Below are 18,673 nucleotides of genomic sequence, written 5' to 3'. Positions count from 1 at the left end.
TTTCCTTTGCTTAATTATTTTTATTTTTTTTATGTTATTTTCAACAGCTTACTATTATAATCAAGTTTTAATATCAAGCTGTGAATAATGTTGCCCTAGGCCTCAGATCATCCTTACTGTTATTTTTAAATTTTGTCTGGGGGCTCAACCTCAGGGACTTTCTCCTCCCTTGAATCACAGTTAGGGCCCCCAATCATGCTGTTCCCAAAATGTTATTTGCTCCCTGAGATGCTGCACTCACTGGGTGTGCATGCCTCCTTGCCCACAGCCACAGCCTGGTATCACTTTTGGTCGGCACCCCTAGACCTGGCTTCAGGAAACAGCTGGAGATCCCTCAATCCTCCCCCACCCAGCCATCCGCTGTTCCTTAGATAAAAGTTCCTGAGGTGAAATTTCTGAGGCCTAGTATACTTCCCAATGGATCTGCCCTCAGGGTCTGCTGTTTGTCACTTCAGTGGAGTCAACCTGGAAGTGTCTACTCTTCACTCAGACCAGACATCAACCCCTAGAAGCCCCGTCTTCTCAAGTTATCTTAGGTCTTCAACTGTTTTACCTTTTATTTTTGGTAGTGGTGATTTCCTGTCTGTTTGTGGAGGAAATCTGGAGAGCCTGGAAATTCCTGACCTACTCCACCATCTTCCCAGAATCCCCTCCAGAAGCTTTTCTTCCTAAAATGCGACACCCACCCCCAAATGTACTACTCCGGTATATAGAGTATATATGTAGTATGTGACTCCAGTTATAACCTGACAAGGCAGAGTGCAATATAGAGTTATCATTTCCATATATCCTTCTTAATGCCATCTAAAATCACATTGGCTTCTTAATTGCCGTTGACTCTCATTTAGTTTTCAATGAACTAAAACACGCAGGATTTTTTTTCCCCACAAAAACTACTGCCTGGCCATGCCTCCTTCATCTTTTACTTCCTCTGTTAATGCTTAAAACCCTTTACAACAAAGTCCCTCCCTATATCTCCCGTCTTCTGACACAACTGCCCTCCTTGCCCTCCACAGTCTAACTACACTGACCTGCTTGGCACACCTCACACATGACATTTTCCCTGCTGACTCCTTGTATTTCCACTGACTTGTTCCCAGTTCTTCAAATGCTTTCCCTTCTCACCTGTGTCTCCTGCCTTTTCCTCTGTTAGTCTCAGTTCAAATCCCACTTTTTGCAGAAGGACTTTCTCAGTCATACCTGTTGGTAGCACCATCCCTAGAGAGTACTTTTCTCTTGCACTGTATATACATATATGTGTGTGTATGTGTATATATATATATATATTTATTTACATAGCTATCCTCATGATGTTTCAATAATTAGAATGTGAGGGACTATGTCAGGGGTGGGGAGCACATGACCTTGAAGCCAGGGTGGTTTCTCCATACCTGGACTATGTTTTTGTCTTTCTTTAACATCCCAGTATTCTGAATAGTCTCTGGTACATAGTAACTGCTTAATAAATGCTGTTTATGGACTGAAGTTGATACTTTCAATACAAGTGTAAGATTTTGTACTATCTATTATGGTCCATTTTATGAGATCAAGCTTGATGCAAACTATGGCTCAACGGTCAAATATAGCCTACCACCTGTTTTCATGTAGCTTGAAAGAAAAAAAAAACTATATTTAATGTAATTTAAATTAAATGTAATTTAAAAAAATTCTTAGTTCAATGGCCATACAAAAATAGGCAGTAGATAAGATATGGATCCTGGGCTGTAATTTGCTGATTCCTATTCTAGTTTTGGGCAGCTAGGTAGCACAGGGGATAGAGGGCCAGGCTTGGAGTCAGGAAGACTCATCTCCCTGAAATCAAATATGACCTCAGATAACCTACTAGCTGTGTGACCTTGAGCAAGTCGCTTAATCTTATTTGCCTTATCTGTTTCCTTATCAGTATCTATTGCCTTATCAGTTTCCTTATCTATAAAATGAGCTGGAGAAGAAAATGGCAAATCACTCTAGTTTCTCTGCCAAGAAAACCTCACATGGAGTCACAAAGAGTCAGACATGACTAAACATTCTAGTTTTAAATTCTAAATTTCTTTGTTTGTTTGTTATTTTAGAATTTATTTATTTATTTTTAGTTTTCAACATTCATTTCTACAAGATTTTGAGTTCCAAATTTTCTCCCCATTTCTCCCCTACTCCCCACCCCCATCCCAAGATGACAAGCATACTAATTAATCCTTCCCCCAGTCTGCCCTCTCATATATCCCCCCATACACCTTACTTTCTCATAGGGCAAGATAGATTTCCATACTCCATTGCCTGTATATCTTATTTCCTGGTTGCATGTAACAACAATTTTTAACATTGTTTTTAAAATTTTGGGTTCCAAGATTCTTTCCCTTCTTTCCTCCTCACCCACCTCCACTGGGAAGACAAGCAATTCAATATAGGTTATACATGTGCAGTTATGTAAAACATTTCCATAGTAGTCATGTTGTGAAAGACTAACTATATTTCCCTCCATCCTCTCCCACCCCCCATTTGTTCTATTTTCTCCTTTGACCCTGACCCTTTTCAAAAGTGTTTCCTTCTGACTACTCCCTTACCCAACCTGCCCTCTTTTCTATCATCCCCCCATCTTATCCCCTTCCCCCTATTTTCCTGTAGGGTAAGATACCCAACTGAGTGTGTATATGTTATACCCTCTTTAGACCAAATCCAATGAGAGCAAGCTTGACTTATTCCCTTTCACTTCCCTGCACTTCCCCTCCATTGTAATAGTTTTCTCTTGCCTTTTTTATGTGAGATAATTTACCCTATTCTCTCTCTCCCTTTCTCCTTCTCCCAATGTATTCCTTTCTCACTTCTTAATTTTATTTTTTAGATATCATCCCTTCATATTCAACTCATCCTGTGCCCTCTGTCTATGTATACATGTACACACATGTGCACACACATATAGGTACACACATATACCCACCTATACATATATATATATACATATATATATATATATATATATATATATATTCCCTTCAACTATCCTAATACTGAGAAAAGTTGCATGAGCTACAAATATCATCTTTCCTTGTAGGACTATAAACAGTTCAACTTTAATAAGTTCCTTATGATTTCTCTTTCCTGTTTACCTTTTCATGTTTCTCTTGATTCTTGTTAAATTCTAAATTTCTAATGGGAGAGACAAAAATTTAGAATTTTAAATTCTAAAAATTCTAGTTTTATTGGGTTCTCTTTGAATCCTGGCTCTGTTATCCAATATTTTTAGGCATCATACACCCCCAGCTTCTTATCATTTACAAATATGATAAGCATTCTTTTGATACCTTTATCCAATTATTGTTTTAAAATGTTAACTATCATAGGGTCAAGGATAGTTCACTTAAGCAAGTCATGTCAAGTCAATTCAATTTAATAAATATTTATTAAGTGCCTACTATGTCCCTGGTGCTAAGGTAATGACAGTGGGCTAATGTCTAGGATTGCTGAAGACCTTTTGACTTCAAGAAGCCGGGGGTCTTTGAATACATCAGGGTCATCTGTTGACTAAAGAAGTAGATAAGCACAAAGTTCAGAGGAAGTTTGGCTTTGTAGTGTAAGGAGAGTATAGAGCTAAAGTGCAGTATAAAATGTCTGATTCATAGTCTGCTTAATATTCTGTTGATGTTCGAATATTGGCTTCCCAACAGATTTTAACAGTAGTTAGAAGTTAAGTTTGCAAATTTCTTCTTCTTCTATACTACTATATTTGGTGATCTCATCAGCTCCCAAGGATTTAGTTACCATGTCTATGTTAATGATTCTCAAATCTACCTCTCCAGCCCCAGGCTCTCTGTTGACCTCCAACCTTGCATCTCCAACTGCCTTTTAGATATCCCAGACTGGATGCCCAGAAGACATCTTAAACTAAACATGTTCAAAAGAGAGCTCTTTTTTTCTTTCCCCTTAAATGTTCCCCATCACCTCTACCCCCTGCCTCTTACCTTGTCTATTACTATAAATGGTAACACCATCTTCCTCTTAGTCCCTCAGGCTCACAATCAAAGTGTCATTGTGGATTCCTCACTCACTCCCCACATCTAAACCATTGTCACCTGTTAATTTCACCTTGGTAGCATCTCTCTTCTGAGCCTGCCACCACCATCGTGCAGGCCACCTTATCTCATCTCATACCTTAATTATTGCAGTAACCTGCTGGTGGGTCTGCCTACCTTAAGTCTCTCCCCACTCCAACACTTCCTCCATTCAGCCACTAAAAAGATTTTCCTAAAATGCAGGTCTGATCATCTCACTCTCCTCCAACCCCTACTCAATAAATTCACATGAGTCCCTATTTCCTTGAGGATCAAATATAAAATGCTCTGCTCGATATTCAAAGCCCTTTATAACACAGACCTTCCCCCCTTTCCAATCTTCTTATACTCTATTCTTACACTCTTTGATCCAGTGACATTGGCTTCTTTGCTATACCACTAACCAGATACTCCATCTCTTAGCTCTTAGCATTTTCTCTCACTGTCCTCCATGCATGCCTGGAATACTCTCCCTCCTCTGTTCTGACTACTGACCTCCTTGGATTCCTTTAGGTCTAAGCTAAAATCCCTTCTCCTGTAGGAAGTCTAACTTAATCCCTCTTAATTCCAGTGCCTTTCCTCTGTTAATTATTTCCTACTTATCTTCTTTGCATGTTGTCTCTCCCATCAGATCGGAAACTCCTTGTGGGCAATGACTGCCTTTTTTCCTTTTTTTGTATTCCCAGCATAGCACTGTGCTGGGTAGTAGGTACTTAGTAGGTACTAAACAAATGTTTATAGACTATTGATTATAGACTATATATAGACTAAATGCAACTTAATTCATTCTGCTCATGAATATTTCTAAGTATTTTATTTTTTTATGTTGCTTTTTATGTGTAAGAATAAATTACTTGTCCCATTCCCAATTTATATTTTTCGATTTATATTACATTCTCCTTTTGTGGAGGTACTAGACATGAGCCATGATCTAATTTATTATAATCCCCTAAGGAGTGGGCATTTGTTAATGATCCAAAGAGTGTGACGAAAGCTAAAAATCATGTTGGATACAAGGTCCACAACTGACCATTGCAGACCCAATGAGATGTGACCCATTTATCCCTCTGGTTGATCACACACTACTTGGGATGACACTGCTCCATAAGAAACCAGAACCGCAACTGGAGGAATTAATGTTCTAGTCAAACTCAGCTGAGTAGGCCTACCCACATGCAATGCAAATACCTAAAACTGGTCCATAGGTGAAATGTCATCATTTTTTAAAGTTTCATTTCACAACCAAAAAATGGAGAGTTGTTTCCTACAAACTTTTAAAAGGCTCTGGAGATCTTTACTGTGTGCTAAGCCTCTTGGAAAACCTGTTTACTCTCTCTGACTTTCCTCTCCCATGTCCTCAACGACTTTTTCATTTTGAACTATAAAGGGGCAGACAACCTTAAGGGAGCAGAACAACCCCCTGATTGGAGCGCTCAAAGATCAGTCGCCCTGTTTTAGCCACGGACAGCTCTCTAAGAGGTATTTTAGTTCACCCTGTACTTGAGAACCTGAACTCCATGAGAATTCTCTTGGTGATTTGGTTTCCTGGAAAGAAAGTGTAAAAATACAAGGACTCAAATAAATATACATCAGAGTTATCTCAGACCAAAATAAACACTCAAGGCTGATCTTTTATCAAGGGGGCCTTCAGACACAGAATGTATACCATGATAAATCTCTTTGCTGCTAAAAATGGTGTGGCTTCCCACAATAGGCTCCTAACCCAGCAGAGGAGAGAGGGAAATGAAACCATCAGAACTGCAAATGTGAGTTCACTTCTTACTAAACCTCACCTTTGTAAGTTGGGTTTATTTGCTGGTTTAACCACTCTTCAGAAAGTAAAAACAACTGGTTAGGTTGTACAGTAAATAGAATTGGGATTGAAGTCCAGAAAAACAGAGTTTGACTCCTCCTGCCTCAGTCACTAATTAGATATGTGACTCTAGGCAAAGTCATTTAACATCTCTGTCTCAGTTTTCTCTTCTGTAAAATGGGGGCCTTTCAGTCCTATTGAGAATGTTTTGCCATATTCATTTCCATCTTTATACAATAGATAACACTATTTCTACCCCAACCCTTTTTCTGTCCAAATCCTACTCATCCTTCAAGGATCAACTTGGTTCCCATCTCCTTCCTGAAGCTTTCCAGTAGATTTTAACAAATCTTTATTGATTATTTTCCAGCTACCTCAATCCTCATGCATCTCTCTTTTATAAATTCCAGAATTTGCAAAATGGACAGAAGTGCAAAATGGTGCATTCTCTAGTTATTTTCTGTGTGTTTATTTTGTCTTCCTAATGAAGAGTAAGCTCCTTGAACTCAAGGATTGTACCATAGACTTTTTTTTAATGTGCCTGACAAAGCCCAACTTACATTGTGCTCCATGGGTACCACTAAAACCTGTGCCTGTGAGTAATCCATTTCCCCTCTTAAAGCATATGTTCTGTCCTCCATTTATGTAAGCAATGGTTCTGACTCACCATCCATAAGATATGTGCTTGGGGTTGTTTTAGTAGTAGGTACAAGTCTATACTGAGACAACTTTATTTTCTTTTTTGTGATGACAAGTAGAGTTCACTTGTGAAGCAGGGTGTAGTTTGTGGTCAGAGAAAGTTAAATTCGTCTTTTTGCTATTCATTACACTTTACTTTCCATCTCCCACCTCCAGATGGGAGGCTAAAAAGTTCACTGTAGGACCTTTGTACAAGCTGTCTCCCATGTCTGGAATACACTCCCTCTTCACTCCTAGAATCTAGAATCTGTAGTTCCTTCAGAATTCAGCTCAAATGCCACCTCCTACATGAAGCCTTTCCTGATCCCTGTCTTCTAGAACCTCTCCCCCACCACATGAGACATTGTATTTATTTTATATATGACTATATATCTACATGCTGATTCCCCCATAAAATATAATCTCCATGAAGGTAAGGACTGTTTCATTTATATCTCTATATCCCCAGTGACTAACCCAGTTCCAAATACATAACAGCTGCTTAATAAATACTTTTTGCTTGATCAATTGACCCATAGAGATTGTTTGCACCAGACTTTAACCAACTAAGGAGAAGAAAGAGACCTTTGAGGAAAAAAATTCAGATGGAGTAGAAGGAAAGATGGAATTAAACCTCATTCTTTATCTCCCAGTTACATTGGCAAACATCATGGGCTTGAAAAATGCTCATTGACTTTAATTTCTCCATTCTCTCACACCTAACTCCAACCAAATAAGAGATAAACCTCTTTCAACCTTGATCTCCAATCTAAGATACAGCAAGACTTGCAAGACACAGAACTATGTTATTGGTGAAATGATACTTTGTACTTGAGAACCTGAAGAAAGTGGGGATTATCTCTTTCCTACTGCCCAGAATACTGTAGGATAAACGACAAACATTTTTTATCCCAAATTCTCATCTGTTCCATGGTAGAGCTAATATGGCAAAGAGGAAAAAACACTGGCTTTGGGGTCATAGGACCTAGGTTCAAATCCCAAATTTGCCAGTGGGATTGGCCTGAGTGTCATTGGACAAGTCATTTGACTTCTCTTTCCTCTCCCAACTAAAGAATGAAAAAGTTGGATTACACTTCTAAGATCCCTCCCAGTTCTAAAGCTATAATCCTATGAGTTCTTTGCTACTTATCCAACTATTCACTAAGGGGACACTATCATGAAGGGATATTTAAATTACCTGATGGCCACAAAATAAGTTGTTGTTGAGTCGTCTTGCCAATCATTTTTTGATCATCTCTGACTCTTCATGATTCCATTTGGGATTTTCTTGGCAAAGATATTGGAGTGGTTTTCCATTTCCTTCCCCAAATTATTTTCCAGATGAGGAAACTGAGGAAAATAGGGTAAAGTGATTTGTCCAGATTACACAGCTAGTAAGTGTCTCAGGCCAGATTTGAACTCAGGAAGATGAGTCTTCTTGACTCTAGACCAGCTGTGCCTACTAGCTATCTACAAAATAAGTAATAATCTACTTTACTGTGGGTGGTTGGGTTGTATCCTTTCTTTAATAGAAATATAATTTTAATGGCGCTGTTGGAAAATAGTCTACTTGGCATTAGACACTATGCCCATTCAGTTGGATTTTAAATGAATAGGTTGACAGTTGGCAAATAACTTTGTTGTTATACTTGTTGTTGTTTTTGGGAACTGTCATTCAATTAAAATGTTTACCATCCATTCCCACATGTTTAAATGTTCTAATGTTTTATGCATCTGTTGGCAGAGATCCTCTGTTGCCCTAAGAAATATTGAAACGAGAACTTTAATTAGTTTTTAAATTTTTGTTTGAGGTAACTTTATTTATTTTAGTTGCTCAGTTTAATATCTTTGGGGCTCTGGGTTGGTCATTTCCTGCTCTTTTTATGATGAGAAACAGCTTTGAATGTTAAAGGCACCACATACCAAGACCTTGCTAAAGAGTCTAAAGGATTTCTGTTTTTATCGATTCTAAACTTCTTAGCCTGGCCTTCATGGCCTTTTAATTGCTTTTCTTCTAGTTCATAGGATCATAGATTTTGAGTTGGAAGGGATCTTAGCAATCATTTAGTTTAACCCCCTTATTTAAAAGATGAGGAAACAGGATCACAAAGGTTAAATGACTTGGTCAGAGTCACACAGTTAGGAAGTGTCTGAGGTGGGATTTGAATGCAGATATTTCTGATTCCAAGCCCCATACTTTGTCCTTTACCCTCTGAATAGGCCAGATCCAGAGAGCTTACCTTACCAGGAGATACTTCCTCTCTATGTCTGAAACCTTCCATCACACTATCCTTCCTAAAAGAGGATCATTACTCTCATTAAAAGGGATTATCTTCCCATCCTTCACATATGTTCATTTAATAATCTATAGGAAAGTATGGCTGTCCCCTTTACTCCAGTCTTTGGCCCTTTCCTTCACAAGTGTTGCTCAGACCTACAAGAACCTTTTTTGCATAAATCTTACCCAATCTCCATCTCTCTTCTATTGATAGGTTACATTTTTAGTCTTTGCTGTGTTTTGTGTATAAGCCAGATGTGCTTATTAGGTTGAGGTGGGATGGTCTGCTTGCCTGCTTTTCATTCTTTTTCCATGAATATACCCAAACTTTTCCATCCCGATGAGTGAAGGTCTTCAAAGTAGCACCTTGGGAAGCCACATTATAAGATCATTTTCATTGCTCAAAACATGTTTGGAATTCCTCCTCTGAAACTGCTTTTAGAGCTAGTTATGAACCACAGAGGAAAAAAATCAACCCAAAAGAGTATGTATCAGCATGATTACCAGCCCTTTTGTCCTTTGCTTCCTGAAATCAAATCTTCCCTCAAAGGCGTGACACAAGTGAGGCTGTCACAAAGACTGAACCCCTAGGCTCTGAGAATCTCTTTAAAAAGCATGTCAAACCACACTGTGGTATCAATGGGACCTGATCCATGGTGGCACCAGTAGGATTCAGATGAAAGTAGTTGTGGCAACTTATGTTTTGGATACATTCATTTTGGTGTGCTTGAGAACATTTCAATTGTACTGAAAGGAAAAACAAGCAAATGTGAGATGTTACTAGAATGCCCAAGGAGGAGCTTTAAGGAACAGCCATTCATAAAGAAGACCAGAAGATGATGGTTATACCATATTTATACTTCATTCTTATAGAATCAGATTTGGAGATGGAAGGGACCTTAGCAGATTTCTAGTCTAGCATCTCCATTTTGCAAATGAAGAAACTGAGGGCCAGAGAGGGGACTTGCCCAAGGTCACATAGTTAATAAGGGACAGAGATAACTCCAAATCTAGTCCATTTTCAACTATCTCACACTTTCTCTCCCCTCATTGTATCTCCCTATCGTGGATGATTAATGTGACTAAAGGACACTTACATTTACTAGGTCTGTGACCTTGAACAAGTCCCTTCCTATTTCTGGACCTCTGTTTCCTCATTCATCATATAAAAGTTGGATTACGTAGTCTCTGAAGATTCTAGAGTTCTCCTTTATTCACTGAGGAGTTAGTGGTTATCACCATTCATTTTTAACTATTATAGGCACAACCTTATTCAATCATATAATTCCAGTTTAAACTAGAAGATCAATCTATAAATCAACATTTATTAAGCACCTACTATGTACCAAGCACTATGTGAAGCACTGGATAAAAACAATCACAATTATTTTAATTTTTCACATCTCCTCCCAATGAGACCTTTTTTAAATTCAGCAAAGCCATGTTTTTACCACGTTTTTTTTTTTAATGGTTAACAGCTACAATAAAAATGGTGATAATGAGTTTTATTATTTCTGCTTCAGAGGGATCTCTTATCAATGTTCCAACATAAAGAAGCATGTGAATGCTGTAAAAGTCTCACTCTTGTTTCTATCTGTTTGGCTGCAGATGAAAGAATGAAAGAGCCCATAGTTGAAAAGGGAGAAAGCTTTTCCCAAACCAAATGCCCTTCACCAGTGCAAATTTTGCAGTAAAAATAGAAATAGGAAATTCTTAATCTACGTTTTACTCAAGACAAGCTGCTCTGTGGTAGGACAGCTTCTACAAGAATGTTCTCTGTTCCTTTATCTGTAGCTTTTAGTGGTATTTCTAAACACATGTAAATACCCACGGGTTCACCAACTGTGTGAATCTGAGCCTTTTGTGTCTGGGAAGAAAGTAATCTGCCTCCTCTGTCCTACGAGGAATATTTCAATGTAGGGAACTGCTGACACAGGGTTGGAATTGGACAGCATCTCATTTCATCTTTGATCTGTAATTTTAAAAACATGTTACAGTGCCACACATACCACCCTCTTCCCCAGCCTCCACCCCCAATCCAGAGGTCAAACTTCTAGGCTTCCTAGATTATTCAGAATACAGCCACAGTTCTGGAAGATTCTAAGTAACAGCTACTACAGAAAGACTCTAAGGACTTTGCCTCCAAGGGAGTGTACAAAATTAGGCCTCAATGACAGTAGGACATATATAGGAAGACGTGACCACTAACCATGAAGAGAAAGAATAACTTTTTTTCTATAATAATATTTCATTTTTCCCAGTTGCATGCAAAAACATCTTTTGACTTTCAGAATAACGTTTTAAACATTTTTTTAATTTTATTTTTAATTTCTGGAATAAAAAAGCATTTCCGTAACAGCACAATTAAAAAGATGATTATACATAGAACTGCAAATCTACTACACACAGCTTGCTATTCCTTTCAAAGATACAGCAGAATTATCATATACATTTCTTTTTTTTTTACTTCCATTCTCCCCACCTCCAAGATGACTACCATTAGACACAAATAAGCATACACACACATGTGCACATGTGTGTGTAAAATTATTCCATACATACTTCTATTTATAATTTCTTTCTATGGGTGGAGATGGCATCTTTTTTCATATGTTCTTTGTAGTTAATGTGGGGATTTCTAAAAGACAAAATAACATATTTGCTCCAAGTTGATCTTAAAAAAATATTGCCATTACTGTATACAACGTTCTCTTGGTTCTGCTCATTTTGATCTTCATTATTTCATGCATATCTTTCTATGTTTTTCTAAAACCATGAAGCTCATCATTTCCTATGTTTTTTCTAGAATCACCAAGCTCATAATTTCCTACAGCACAGTAATATTCCATCAAAATCATATACCGCATCTTGTTCAGCCATTCCTCAAAGAATAACTTTTAAAAGCCCAGTAGTTTGGGGTTATTTAATAAAAGGATAAATAGTCTTTCATGTCTCAGTATGCCCTGAAAAGCATTAGTTAGAGGAAGGATTCTTAAACATTTTCTACTTGTGACCCCCTTTTGCCTGAGAAATTTTTAAATGACCCTGGGGCATATATGTTTATAAAATAGGTATACAAATCGAACATTTACTGACAATAAATCATAAGGAAATTTATTTTAAAACAGTTCTTTGGTATACATATAATTTTACTATTTATTAAAGGTGAAAGCAAATTTGCATACTAATGACAGGGATGTGCTTGTTTATTTTCACATAAAGAATTAAATCTTCGTGGAATATTTGATACTACAGGACACAGAGCATCTTCAACACTTTTCAGAGTTGATTGATAGGTTGACTTTTTAATCATCAATACTGAGAACATTACTTTGCATAAATACATAGCACAAAATGGCAGAAGTGTGTTTAGGGCCACTTCAGAAAGTGGTGGAAATTCTGTCCTAATCCCACACCAAAATTCATTTAATGATTTTTTTAGGGAACTCAAGTTTTAAACTTGTGTTGTTTGATAACTCAGCATGTTCTTATTGAACTTTTAATGGCACATGACTGAGGTTTTTTATTTCAATTGAGTGTATGGTTTGTAAACCCATCTTAGTTTTTTAGAATCAACATTTGAAGGGAATTATTTCTGAAACTGTGTCTCCCAGCACTTCAGATGATCAATTATAGCTCTTACAATTAAATCTTTGGGAAGGTTATTTTCAATTGCAAAATCATCTGTAGCTATAAACATTTTTAAAGAACCATTTTCCACCCTGTTCTTCCATATGTTAACTTTTTTAGTAAAACTTTTAATTTTATCCTTTAACATAACTTTGTCACAATTTTTTCCTTGAAGCAACATGTTTAAATCATTGATTTTTTTTAAAATATCCAACAAATAACAGTTTTGAAAGCTATTAAGTCATTATAAAAAAAGAACAAAACTGTATTTCTGTTCATTTAAAAATATAACAACTCCATCTTTCAATTTCAATATTCTGTTTAAACTTGACACTCTTAAAAGACACCTTACCTCTGCATGCAGTAATGAGCCTTTGTAATCGGAGTTCATGTCTTTTCAAAGGTTTGAAAACAACTCTTAAGGTCACAATGATTTTGATAGTATCACAAAGCACAACATCTAACACTGGTGATATTTTTTTTTAGTACAAGTGCCTCCTCATGGATTATGCAATGAGTAAAAGCAATATGGTCATTGCCACCAGCTTTAATTTTTGCTACAAATCCAACATTCTTGCCCATCATTGATCTGAACAGACTCTAATACAGTTTTTTCACTGTAAACCTTCATTTGTGAAAAATTCATGGACTTTAAGATATATATCTTCCCCTCCTGCATGTCCTTCCAAAAGGTGACAGAATAATAATTCCTCATGTATGCTTCCTTCATAAACATATCTTAAATAAAGTAACAACTGTGCCATGTTAGACATATCAGTTGTTTTATCTAACTGAAGTTCAAACTTTGGGCTGTCCTTGAGCCTGATAATAAGCTGCTAGAATTGGTAATTATTAATTCCAGAAATTCTTTTGGAAACAGTATCATTTGATAAAGGAATTTCACAAATTTCATCCCCATCCTTTTCCCCATGAACTACTTCTGACATTTTAATAGCAGCAGGTAACATGAGATCTCCTATTGTGCAGGATTTTTAGTTTTTGCAACTAAATAAGAAGTTTTGTAAGATGCAAATACATACTTTTGGTTGAAAGTAACAAATTTCTCAAACATTGTTTTTCTTTATTCGAAGATTTTAAAAGTCATTCAAAATATTCCTTTGGTTTATCGAAGTATGCTACATTCTTGGTATTAATATATAATTTTAATTTGGCTGGTTTCATGCTCTTCAAAGCCAAAACTTCATTACAAATTAAGCAAAGAGGTTTTTCCACACCATCATCATTATTAGAAGTAAATCCCTATTGCAAAAATGATTCAATGTATTTTCTTTTTCTTGTCAATTTAGGTGTACTAGAACCTGGTAGCAAAGACTCTGCCCCATAGTCATCAGTATTTTTATCTCTTCTGTCTAAAGTTAGCCACTTATCCATGACCAAAAAATATTTTTGTCCTAAAATGCAAATAAATATTGCTAATAATTTCTCAAATAAATACTAGCTTTAGTTTATGAAATTACATTTATTTGTGCTTAATTTTAAAAATCAATGTTCATACTTACATACACATACAGTGGTGATGGTGGAGAAATATGATTACAGGTCTTTTGTCTTTACTTGCTGCAATTAAAGATTTATGTTTCTGTAAAAGAAGGAGATAACAGCAATTTTTTAAATCAAACACTCTATATAATATTCTATACAAACAATATAATCCAGAGATAAACTAACTTGATACTTACTTGCTGAGAAATGACAGTAGGAAAATATTAAAAGTCTTTATTTTCCATAATTAAACTGCTATGTTTCTGTAAGAGCAGAAAACTTTTTATATGCAGTAAAAACACTGCAATTCACAATATACAATAGTCTCAAATCTGAACTGAGGTGTTTCTGGAATTGTTAGTTGGCATTGCATGGCCTGAGGGCACGAGCAGTACAAAGTGTGCATGCTGTGTGCTCAGAACCAAGGCTGCAGGAAAGTCATTCAATGCAACACAGGCAAGCTGCCAGAAACACCTCACATTCATTACAAGTTTGATTTTGAATTATTTTTTTGGTCATTGTGCATTCAAAAACCTTTTATTGCTACCATAGTTTTTGCAATCCCTCTATTCAGTTATACAACCCTGTACAAGGTCACACCCACAGTTTAAGAAACACTATTAAGGGGGCATCTAGGTGGAGCAGTTAATAGAGCACTGGTCCTGGAGTCAGGAGGACCTGAGTTCAAATCCAGCCTCGGACATTTAACACTTAGTAGACATGTGACCTTGGGCAAGTCACTTAACCCCAATTGCCCTGCCCTCCCCCCTCCAAAAAAAAAACACTATTAAGTTAGAGCACCAGAGTCCAAATCTAAGTTTCACTACTGCATGAATTTATTAAACAACTCATCTGGGTCTCAGTTTCCTTATCTGTAAAATGAGAGGTTGGACTTTTTAATCTATAAAATGCATTACAGGTCTTGATCCTTATACTATAGGGTCAATAATTGATGCTTATATATAATACGTTCCTGATTTATCAAGAACAAGTCAAATTATGTTCATTATACTCCATTTAGTAAGCAGGGGAATGTAAAATTAAAAGGAGAAAATTTCACACCTGAAATATTAATTATTATCATAGCAGACATTTATATGAGCTGCCTTCAGAGGCAGCGAAGTAACATAAGGGAGTGCTGGGACTCGAGTCAGAAAGACTTGAGTACAAATTTGGCCTCAGACGCTTGTTAGCTCAGTGACCCTGGACAAGTCATTTAGCCTTTCTTGGTCTCAGTATCTTCAATAGGATAATGAAGATAATAAGGACACCTACCTTCTGGGATTATTCTGAGGATTAAATTTGCTCATATTTGTAAAGCAGGCGCCATGCACATTGCAGAAGCTAAATAAAGGAAGAAATTTGTGTATATTATCTCATCTCAGCCTCACAACGATCCTGCCAGGGAGGTAACATGAGTCTTTTTAACCCAATTTTGAAAGGCTTCACGAAATTGCGTGGCATCCCTACACAGGGGCCATGCCAATCTTCTCTGTATCGCTCCAATTTTGGTACATGTGCAGCCAAGACCAAAGTGCAGGGAGTGCTGGTGCATGGTTTTCTGTTTGCAGATGATTGTGCGCTCGGTGCAGCCTCTGAAGCTGAGATGCAACGAAGTATGGATCAATTCTCTGCTGCTGATGCTGATTCTAGCCTAACACCAAGAAAACACAGGTGCTCCATCAGTCAGCACCACACCATCCATGTGTGGAACCATTGGCTGCAGAAAATAGAGAAGTTCTGAATGCTGTGGATAAGGTCACTTACCTTGGTAGTTTGCTTTCCAGGGGTGTACACATTGATAATGAGGTTGATGCACCCATTTCCTGAGACAGCTCAGTGTTTGGGAGGCTCTGAAAGAAAGTATGGGAGAGAAGAGGCATTAGACTGACTACCAAACTGAAGGTCTACAGAACCATTTTGCTGACCTCATTGTTGCATGCCTGTGAAATCTGGACAGTCAACCAGTGTTATGCCAAGAAACTGAATCATTTCCATTTGAATTGTCTTAGGGAAATTCTGAAGATCCCCTGGCAGGATAAGGTACCAGAACTTTACTCAAACTAAACTGCCAAGCATTCAAACTCTGCTTCAGAGAGTGCAACTCCAATAGACTGGCCATGTTGTTTGAATGCAAAATGTACGCTTGCCAAAAAAAAAACTATTTTATGGAGAACTCACACAGGGCAAGCACTCACATGGTGGTCAGAAGAAGCGATACAAGGACCCTCTCAAGGTGTCTCTTAAGAACTTTGGAGCTGATTGTGTGACATGGGAGACACTGGCACAGAACTGCCCAGCATGGCATGCCCTCATCAGAGAAGGCGCCATGCTCTATGAGCAAAGCAGAATTGAAACAGCTCAAAGACAATGCAGGATGCACAGATTTGGAGAACCCACCCCAAATGTTCACAATGACTATTTGTGCCTGATCTGGGGTAGGGGCTTCGAGGTCGTATTGGTCTGATCTGCCATAGTTGGACACATTGAAACTTGACTCTAGCAGAGTGATGTCATTTTGGTCCTCTTCAGGAATGAAGGACAACCACCAACCACCCCACACAATTTTACACATAAGGAAACCAAGGATTATAAATCCTGAACCAAAAGGAATTTCTAAGGTCATCTAGTCTAATCCCCATTTTATAGATGTGAAAACTGAAACCCAAAGGAGCTGTGTGACTTGACCAAGATCACACGGCTACTAAGCACCAAAGATAAAATATGTTGAAATCAGTATTTATTAATAAATCATATTATTTATTCATTTTAGTAAATTAATTTTAAATTAAAATTTTATGATATCATTAATAGTATCGTTTTTTCTTTATTAAGGACTTGCTAGGTGCCAGGCACTGTGATAAACACCAAGGATACAAGTAACAAGAATGCAACAATCCCTAGTTGCAAGTAGCTTACATTATAGAGGGAAACACAGGTATATGTGTGTGTGTGTATGCTTACATTGACAGTGAGGTGGCATAGTGCATTGAGCTCAGGCCTAGAGTCAGTAAGACTCATCTTCCTGAGTTCAAATCTGACCTCAGATATTTACTAGCTGTGTGACCCTGGGCAAGTCATTTTATTCTGTTTGCCTCCGTTGCCTCATCTGTAAAATGAGCTAGAGAAGGAAATGGCAAATCACTCAATTATCTTTGCCAAGAATATCCCAAATGGGGTTACGAAAAGTCAGACACAACCGAAATGACTTAACAACAACTACATTAGTATACACACACAACATATCACTATAAAGTGAATGTATGTAAATATGTACAAAGTAGTTAAATATAATGCAATTTGGAAGAAAGGACATTAGCAGTTGAGAGGATCAGGAAAGGCTTGGGAAAAGTGGTTCCAAATTTCTTTTTGTTCCATAAACCAGTTTCAACAGCAACAAGATGTGCTATGAACCCCTAGGGTGATTTAATATACTACTCATAATATTCTCTAAGTATTTTTTGCTTAAGGTATAATTAAAATTGTTTTTAGTGTGACCCCCTTGAACCATCTTGACAACTTGTAGTAGGTTTGTTAGTAGATGGAGTTTCTTTATCTACTGATTTAGAAGATGGTACCTGAACAGCTTCTTAAAGGAAGAGGGGCTCTATTGGGAGAATGTAAGGAAGCAGTACCTTCCTTCACAATATCCATTCTGTATGTATCAGGAATAGACGGGGTGGGAACCTGCGGCCTCAAGTGGCCCTCTAGATCCTTAAGTGCCATCCTTTGACTGAATCCAAACTTCATCTGTTCTGTGAATTGCAGGTTCCCCACCCCTAGATTAGTTCAATGGTTCTTAACCTTTATAGATAGATTTCAGGAAGTCCATGAACTTGAAGGAGAAAACAAATGCTACATTTTTATTTTCACTAGCTTTTGAGTTCCTTTGTAACATTACATATTTAATATTATGCATTTAAAAACATTCTTCTAAGAAGGGGTTCATAGGCTTCATCAGATTGTAAAAGGGTTCCAGGATACACACACACACACACACACACACACACACACACACAAAAGTTAAGAACTCTTGGATTAGACTGAGTATACTGATCCTGGATGTTATCTGCAGATTTTCTTTTGTTTTTGCTTTTTGGAGGGCAATTGGGGTTAAGTGACTTGCCCAAGGTCACAAGGCTAGTTTTTGTGTTAGGTGTCTGAGGCCGGATTTGAATTCAGGTCCTCCTGATTCCAGGGCTGGTTTTCTATTCACTGCACCACCTAGCTGCCCCCAGAAATTTTTCTTAACCTCCCAAATGAACTTATTCTGCCCCAAAAGTTCTAGTCCAGTGCTTCATCAAGGTACGGAGGTGAACTTGAGTTCCCAAAGGCAATGCCAGCCCAGTTAACTCCAAAAGGTTCTACCAAACTGGAAAGTGTAGCCCCAGAGATAGACTATGGCATCTGGCCAAGGCCTAAACTGGCTAAATTACAGAAAAGTTCATCATTAACAGGTAGAGCATGAAGCAATGAGGTCCTTAGCCATACAGCAAGTCATAAAATAATTTAAAAACTTTTAAATGGTTGGAAAATTGTTTTGATGACTACATATATATGTGCGCGCGTGCACACACACACACATATATGTTTGAAATTATAGTTATCCCTTCCACAATCTGGAAAATCTGCATAAAAATTGTTGGCCCTCCCTTCATACTAGAGATAAAGTTTGAATGAATATGATATTAAAAGATAAATATCTTGATATTATACAATACT

At 37.4% G+C, this 18,673-nt stretch overlaps 1 non-coding gene across 1 annotated transcript; it reads right to left on the bottom strand.

The window, feature by feature from the left end:
- Positions 1–15,380: 15,380 nt before the first annotated feature.
- LOC138159239 (U6 spliceosomal RNA) lies at positions 15,381–15,491 on the bottom strand. The gene has a single exon (XR_011167841.1). It is a non-coding gene; the product is annotated as a U6 spliceosomal RNA (small nuclear RNA).
- Between the last annotated feature and the right edge of the window lie 3,182 nt (positions 15,492–18,673).

The sequence above is a fragment of the Petaurus breviceps genome, unplaced genomic scaffold (assembly GCF_028583685.1).
Source record: "Petaurus breviceps papuanus isolate PSGF00001 unplaced genomic scaffold, PetGlider_PUasm1.0 175, whole genome shotgun sequence".
Classification (NCBI taxonomy): Eukaryota; Metazoa; Chordata; class Mammalia; order Diprotodontia; family Petauridae; genus Petaurus; species Petaurus breviceps.
The sequence above is the reverse complement of the archived record's forward strand: the minus strand, read 5'-3'. Positions and strand labels throughout refer to the sequence as shown.